This window comes from Trachymyrmex septentrionalis, unplaced genomic scaffold (genome assembly GCF_001594115.1).
Source record: "Trachymyrmex septentrionalis isolate Tsep2-gDNA-1 unplaced genomic scaffold, Tsep1.0 scaffold44, whole genome shotgun sequence".
Classification (NCBI taxonomy): domain Eukaryota; kingdom Metazoa; phylum Arthropoda; class Insecta; order Hymenoptera; family Formicidae; genus Trachymyrmex; species Trachymyrmex septentrionalis.
This window is the reverse complement of record NW_017305611.1, coordinates 2505073-2513309: the sequence shown is the minus strand read 5'-3', so window position 1 is coordinate 2513309 and position 8237 is coordinate 2505073. Positions and strand designations below refer to the sequence as shown.

The following is an 8237-nucleotide window of genomic DNA, read 5'->3' as shown; positions in this document are numbered from 1 at the left end:
AATTTTGAGAAAGTCACGATTTTGTCTGCTCTCTGTTATAGTTTCAGTATCTTGTGTTACCTATATCTTGCGATAGATGTTTCCAGGGAAGTCGAAGCTTAGTGCATAAATAATTTATTGACTTTAAACGAGTGTGTCAGATTATTTGTCGGGCAGTGTTTCATCAGTGTTTAGTAGAAAGTCGACGACGCACTCGGTAAAGTCAGGACGAAGTTCGACCGATGGAGAGTCACGCGATGCTTGTACTTGTAAGCGAAGACAAAGCCATAGAAGAAGAAGAAGAAGAAGAAGAAGAAGAAGAAGAAGAAGAAGTGGTTGGGGATCTGAGTAAGGAGACGAGAGTGAAGGCTTTCTTATCTGAATTTCAAGTACCATGCCGTGAGAGGAACATTCGCGTCTTCTCAGAGATTTGTGGTACAGCCTGTAAAACTTTCGTGATGCCATCGAGATTAATTAATGCACCGATTTAAACGCGCTGTTATCTTCAAGAGATATATGCTGTACGTAAAATAAATACGCAGAGATAGAAAATAATACGTCGCAAACAGGATTATTTTCTGACAAATATTAGATAATTCTGACAAATTAACTTTTCCCTTTCCGATATATTTCCGACATATTCGTATGATATACTGATTCTTGAGCCACACGTTAAATTTTATAACATCAAAACAAATGCATCAATATTTTACATGTCGATGTGTTCTAAAGAATACTTTTATTAACTAACGAAATCGCATCAGGATCGGTGCCATTACTATTCCTTATGGTGTTCAATAGCTCGTTTTATTTTCCCCAATAATTCGCGATCATTTAGCTGGTGGTGCACATTTCCCTAAGACGATCAACTATTCTACGTCGTGCGGGCGCAACGATATAGTCTCTTATCTCACTTTCTAGCGGACTACAGAATGTAAGAAGTATGTTTCCTAACGGTGGTGGTAAGCCAGTTGTAGGAAACTTTCACGATATCGTCGAGAGCTAATTAATGCGCGTTGTAAGAGGGAGCAATTACCGAGTTGGCCCCATTTAATTTCGAAGGCAGAATAATTTCGAGGCTCGCTTAAGGTGGAAGTGGGTCGCGGAATGGGACATTAGCATACGATCGTGTATGCGACATCGCGTTAGTTTTTTTATCTCGCTCTTCAGAAGAAGTCACGTCTCGCTCTTCTCGGCTTTCTGCTGGTATTTCCGCACGATTGCACCGCGCAAACGCTGTCCTACGTTATAAATGTTGCTACTGCATAATGTAATTTACCATCGACATCGCTTAGGACGAGTTTATGAAAGAGCTTTACTTTACGATGATATTGCTAATGGTGCTTCACTCATTTTACTCATTGCCGCATCGCGGATTCACGTTCAGCTGGATGTATTGTTAAAGCGCAATCAACCCCCAGTAGAATGGTAAATTAATTAACATGAAATCTAAGTGCGATGCTATAATACGCTTGTGATGTATACCTACATATATCTCTTTATATTATATAAATTGATCGCGGTATTAACATTTCCAAGCTAAACAATTTAGCATTACGTTTACAACTTTTGTTCAATGTTCAAACAATTGTTTCGTCAATTGTGCAATTTTAACATAATTAAAATTGTAAAAACACACAAAAAGAATTATTCATTCCTGTCTTGATATTTTTATTTACAAAAATTAATTTTAATATTTTTGTTTGGTAATAATAGAATTTCCCATTATGCAAGAGCAAAACAAGAATGTCTAAAAAAAAGTAAACGCAAATTTATTTTTCATTGAGAAAGCTCTTTAAAACAATTTATCATGTTGAAAAGCTTTGTATTCATTCTGTTGAGATCTTACTTTTGCGTGCGGCTTGAGTTCGAATTTTCGGAAAATCCGGAGAGCGAGCGGCTTAGTGATCCTTCGCATAGAAACTTGAATGAACACGTAGGATTTTCGAACAGAGATCGTAATCTGCGGGTAGTGGGTTTCGGTAGTATGGTATAGTCGTAGTTAGTATATACACAGAGAAAAGAAAAAGAGAGAAAGGGAGTGAGTGAGTGAGAGGGGAGGGGGGCAGGGGAGGGAAGAGAGGCAGAACACGCAAACACGTTGAAAGCAAATAAAGACGAGCATCGAGACTAGATACACCTGTATTGGTGTTACGAGGAGTTAAGTTATATCATTTCGCAAAGTTGAACGCGCTAGCATGGCTTTACTTAAGCCCTCCTCTGGTTGCAATAACGAGTTTAACGCGCGGCTGTTGTACCACGATTATCTGCCTTACGATCCGATCGAATAATTAGCTCAAAAACTACTACTTAAAAACTACTACTCAAGTCCTTCTCGTCTTTTAAATACTCAAAAAGATAAAAAATAAAAATACATCCCTTATATTACCACTAAAATTTTTTCTCTTATATGTTATTTCAGGAAACGTTAAAAAAAGTATATTTAATTAAAATAAAGTAAGTGTATATACATAACATTAACAGAGATTAAATGAAATTAAAAAATTTATTAAATTAATATATAAAATGAGAGCGACTTTTTTAAGTCAAAATTTAAAATATTTAAAAAGTAATTAAATTCGAAATTACATGCAAGTAAAACGTTTGGCCATAAAACGTTAGATTAGATATATTTGATGATTATGAATAATTTTGAATTATTTCTCAAATAATGTGTTTATAATATAATATGTGATATTAAAACGATTAAATCTCTAATTGAACTACCATGTAGTTAAAGCAATTATATTATATTATATATAATAATCTTTAATTATATTAAAATAGATTGACGCATATCGCAATGTAAGTAAAATAAATTTGTGTATCACTCGAGAACATACCTTGTCGCGAAAATTCAATCGGAAAAGAATTTCTCTCAGATCGTTTTTATTACTTTCTGTACTTTAACTTTGTGCAATTTATAAAATTATGCATTGATGGACTTCGTGGTATTTCTGACATTTTTTAATATTCTACATTGCAATGCGCGAGAACAATGAGAGTGCCAGTACAATGCGAAAAATTGCGTATATAAATGAATTCAGTAAAATACCATTCACTTTGTATATTATAGTCGTGATTACTCTGTGTTTGGAGTACTGATTTTTTATAGTACAAAATATCTTTGTAATAAACGTTAATATACAGAGTATATACATTCTAAAATAAACAAGTTAAATTAAATTGTATAATGGAAAAGAAAAAAAAGTTGTACCTTATGATCTTCACAATTCATCTCCAAATTATTTTTTTATTAATCATTTAATTTATTAATCACTTAATTTATATTTTGCAAATTTCCATTTAATATATGAAGAAATGAAAAAACGAAATCAGCCCTCATATAAATATTGCGCACATATTTCCATTTTTAAATTAACTTATAATTTTGCATACACATAGCAACTATATTTTATACATTAATAAATATTTCGAGAAAATAAGGACCTTGATATAGAAAATATAATAAATAGTACCAGGACATAATTTATCCACAATTTCATCGATATTTCGCAAGAAGGACAGATGTGGGAATTTTCAAAAGTATAGTGAATTATGTAAAATTATAAAGATTATATTACATTACACAACATTTTTTTTTACTTTTAAGATATAACTTTTAATTTATTGGATTATAATATAAATAAAAATGTTATATTAAAATGTTAGACATAATTTGAATTTAAAAAAATTACAGAAGTAAATAAGAATAACAAGAAACTTTAAATTCTTCTTTCTTTTATTAAAGTGATGTTTGAAATTAGTATAAAGAATTAAATCAAAATCACTAAATATTATGAGAACAACATGAAATTTTCTTTGAAATGAGAATAATGTAACATGTTAAGTTTTACAAATGTTTACCTTATTTTATACTGTTTAATTCAGCGTTTAGATAGTTGAAAAATCATATAAAATAGCGAAGGCAGTTGCTTTGTGTAAATGCACACAAATATGTGCGTAATTCCACTAACAATTCAACTAGATTTAAAACATATTGCATTCAATCCTATGTAATTTAGATTGTCGAGAAATGCGGGTGTCCGTTTGTTTGTTTGCTTCGTCATTGTTTGACATTTCAAAAACTATTTTATTAGGTAATTCGATAAATAGAGAAAATAGCACATTCGATAGATTGATACGAACGATAATACGCGCGATTTTAAATTGGCAAATTTTCCAAACGAATTAGGAAGAAGAGCACACTTGGGACCTTTCGAATGGATGAACGGTATGAATGCTAAAATATTTTCTTTTTCGATTTGCCTCTGTTCCAATCTTTTCACTACACTGTTTTCGTTCTCTCTGTGACGCATTTCTTAATAAATGAACCACTTTAATCTCGCGCTCGAGGCTTGTAACTCACCTTCTCAATTTCGTTGATAAAACAAAATAATAATCAATATTACGCAAATTTATATACTTATACATTTTCCATACAATTTTTTAGTTCAAAGTTATTTGAAATGTTTTTTACCATTAACTTTGATTCTTTATAGTTGCAAAAATATGCTAAAAACAATTTTTATTAATATTTTTATTATGTAAAATAAATTATTATTTATAAAAAAATCATCTCACGTTCACACAAATGTAAATCAATTTAATTTTACATTATAAGCATATTTCCAAATAACACAAAGTCTAAAATTGTGACATAAGACGTTTTTAAGTCTTTTAGATGTAAAAAGAACACCTTATAACCCGGTTTTAGACATTTTTTGTTATCTGGGTTAATAATTTATGCATTGAAAGATCCAATGTTGATGCGTACGTTCTAAACATACAATAAAAATTACAGCGATGTCATTGATCATGATCTGTTTGCTCAGTGCGATCGATGAGGCCAGGATACTGGCGGTATTTCCCTTGCATGATGTGAAGAGTCACTACACAACGTGTACAAACCGTTGCTGAAGAGACTCAATGCGAGAGGTTAGGTTACAAGATTGTCACAGTGACGCACTTCCCTCAGAGAATCTGCTTGGTTAACTTCACCAACGTGGACCTTTGGTTCACTTTATTGAATCGAATCAATACTCTACCGTTAATGTCCCGATTTAGCAAGATTTTCTAGAACTAACGGTCCGTAAAGATTTTTATGAACCTATATTGAATCATGAAATGAAGAAGATTATCGATATAAAAAAACACTTTGATTTACTAGTGATCGAAATTTTTGCTAGCGAGCTTTGCTTTTTGGGTATCGCCCAAGCTTTAAATATATCTAAAATAGTAAGTGCTGTCAGCTGTGTTGGATTATCATGGTTGAACGAGATCTTAAGAATCTTGAGAATTCAAGCTACATCCCTAATATCTTTAGCTCATATACCGGGCAATAAATTTACTTGAAAGGACGATTAATGTGGCACTTCTACTGATCGTCAAGCTGGTTATTAGGTTGGGAAGCAGATGCACGCAATTTATCCTCAAAATTGTTGTTAGGAATTAATTAATGTCTATCGATATTACTATTTTTATCAACTAAAGTATGCGCCACACAGATGCTCGAAATTCCATTCAGTGGTATCAGAATTATGAGATTAATAAGTATCTACTTTATCGGATAAATGCGTTATCGAAATAATTTTCGTATAATGATGTACGTCTTCGCTGTAATTTAAGTTTCTAAGTAAAATGTATAAAATAGACAAAAATAGAATTAAATTGATTATTGTCACAAAGCTATGAGCTGAATTTTAAAATACTACCTATTAAAAATAGCATCGGTCTACGTCACATGATCGATGTCAGCTGAAAGTTAATCGCAAGTTAACTTAAATCCAGAATACATTTCGATTGGCCGAGTTATACACCGCAAGAAAATACTTCTTTTTGCACGATTTGTCCGACTTTGCTTTCCAGCTCAGGATATCATTGATCCTGATGAGCAGTCATCCGGTCGTAAGTGTGGCACGTTCTCTGACGTCAGGAGTTAAGGAAATCGGAGGTATTCATATTCCGATATCGGGCCACTGCCCCATGGATCTCCAGGATTATTTGGACTCTCAGAGCAGAAACGGCGTTATTTACTTTAGTCTGGGATCGCAAATAGACACGTCCACTATACCGAACCAGGTGTTTGCCGCCCTTTACCGAGCATTCGAGCAAGTACCGCAGCAAATACTGTGGACGTGCGCCAAAGAGAGAATGCCTCCGCTACCGGAAAACGTTAAGTGCATTGGGTGGGCGCCACGGCTCTCCGTATTGTGTACGTATAGCTTTTTTGTTTCTGCGAGGGATTAAATGTCGAAAGAAGCTTATCCACGAAGGTCACGAAAAGAGCACTCCCTCTTACTATAGCACAAACCAAGGAAGGTTCTTGATAATGGAGTGGATGTCGATAGAAAGAGTTTTCAAGTGTTCTGATTTCGTTTTCTTTTCTTATCGTGTATATTTCTTTGAAATCTACGAAAAAATGAAAAATTATATCAATTAATTTGATATTACGGATGGACTCAAATTTGGACTTTAGCGTAGACTTAAAAGATATCACAAAAGACACACATTCTAGTTTGTCATCTCTTTGACATAAAAATTTCATGTAAAATGTAGATATTATTTATTATGAGATAATTCTTTATATCAACTATTAATTTTTTTTTATTAGAGTTATCATACATTTTGCCACAAAATGATTGACAAAATAAAAACATTTAGATATATTGCAACATTTTTTATTAATCATAAATATTCAAATCTAATTATAAGATAGCGGTTGATTAGAAATTGTATAATTTTTAGTAGAGCTACACTAATTTACACGGAGATTTTCTTTATTCTATGATATGTTCAGATTTTTTAATAAGATCGCTCTTTTCAGCTCTTTGTCGATTGCGTTATTGACAGCGTGGTATTTGGTAGCAATGAATTCCCACATTCATATATACGCAAAGAGAATAATGCGTATTTCCATACCATCGGGCAAATCATTTATTTATTACGATATTATTATCCGGTGATACCATAAAACCCATTCGAACTTTGCATTATCGTTAAATAATCCGCAGGTCAATTTGCACGAATATTGAACGGCTTTTAATGCCTATTACAAATTTACGTTTGTTCTTGTTAAAGTAGCACGATGCGTCTATCAAGATACGCGAGGTAAATCCTTTACGAAAATTACGAGGCAAATCGAAATCAGAAGAGAAAAACAATCGGTTTTAAACTGATTAAAAAATACACCTGCAAAGCACAATGCTCGTATTTCAGAATCATCCAGTATGAAATATTTTCCACATGTACCTAAGTATTACGTATATTTTCTTTTGAATCAGAGAAAATATTTAATGAGCGTTGCGCGATTTCATATATATAGATAGCAATTATACAATTTTTATTTCTCGAACTTTTATGATTTGAAAGAAATAATCAATTGCTTTAGAAATGCAATGGGTAAAAATAATTGCATCTGTATCCATAGCATATACATATCGTCTGCACAATTCATACGATCTATATTCAAGCGCAGAAACACGTGATTCGTTTTGCTTTTTTAAAATTTTTTTTGTGAGGGTGCCGTTCGCATATACACCTGAAGGGAACAAATTATTTTCAGGTATTTTGTCGTTTTTTCTCTAAACCACTGCCGCGTGATCAACGCTTTTCATGAAATTCCATTTTCGCTATATTATGCAATCAACCTCGTTATCCTTATTATATCGTTTTATCCGTTATTATAGCTTCATTTTGCGCTTAAATTTTAAATACGCTATCTAAGAGTCATTGCTACTTGTAATATTCTCCACTTTGAGATAAAAGATTGAGAGAAGAAAACTATTAAAATTTTAATTGGTTATGAACTGATATTAAGTACAAAGTTTCATTTGGAGAAAGTGAAATGGATATAAAAAAATTAAAATTCACAAAACAGAAAAAAAGATGCTGAAATTAAAGTGCAAGTAATTCTCATTTCTAAAAATCAAATTCAATCCTTATTTGCAATTTCTTCGTAATATAATATTATATCAAAATTTAAATAAATGTTCTATTATCTTCTAGAACTAAATAATACTATTATTATTATTTAGTTCTAGAATTAAGATTCTTTTTTAAATTTCAGAAATTTGTATATTTAAAACTTTTGTAAATTATTAAATGTTCTTGTAATTTTATAATACATTTGATGTTATCTGTGCACACCGATTAAAGTGTTAAAAATCTTCTGATAAATTGCAAAAGAAGAAAAAAGTTATCGACACCGCGGACACCTATCGAAACCATCTGCTTCAATGAGTAGACAGGACCTATCA

At 32.1% G+C, this 8237-nt stretch overlaps 1 pseudogene; it reads left to right on the top strand.

Moving 5' to 3' along the window:
• Window positions 1-221: 221 nt before the first annotated feature.
• On the top strand, window positions 222-6228 carry LOC108751317 (annotated as a pseudogene).
• Window positions 6229-8237: the final 2009 nt, after the last annotated feature.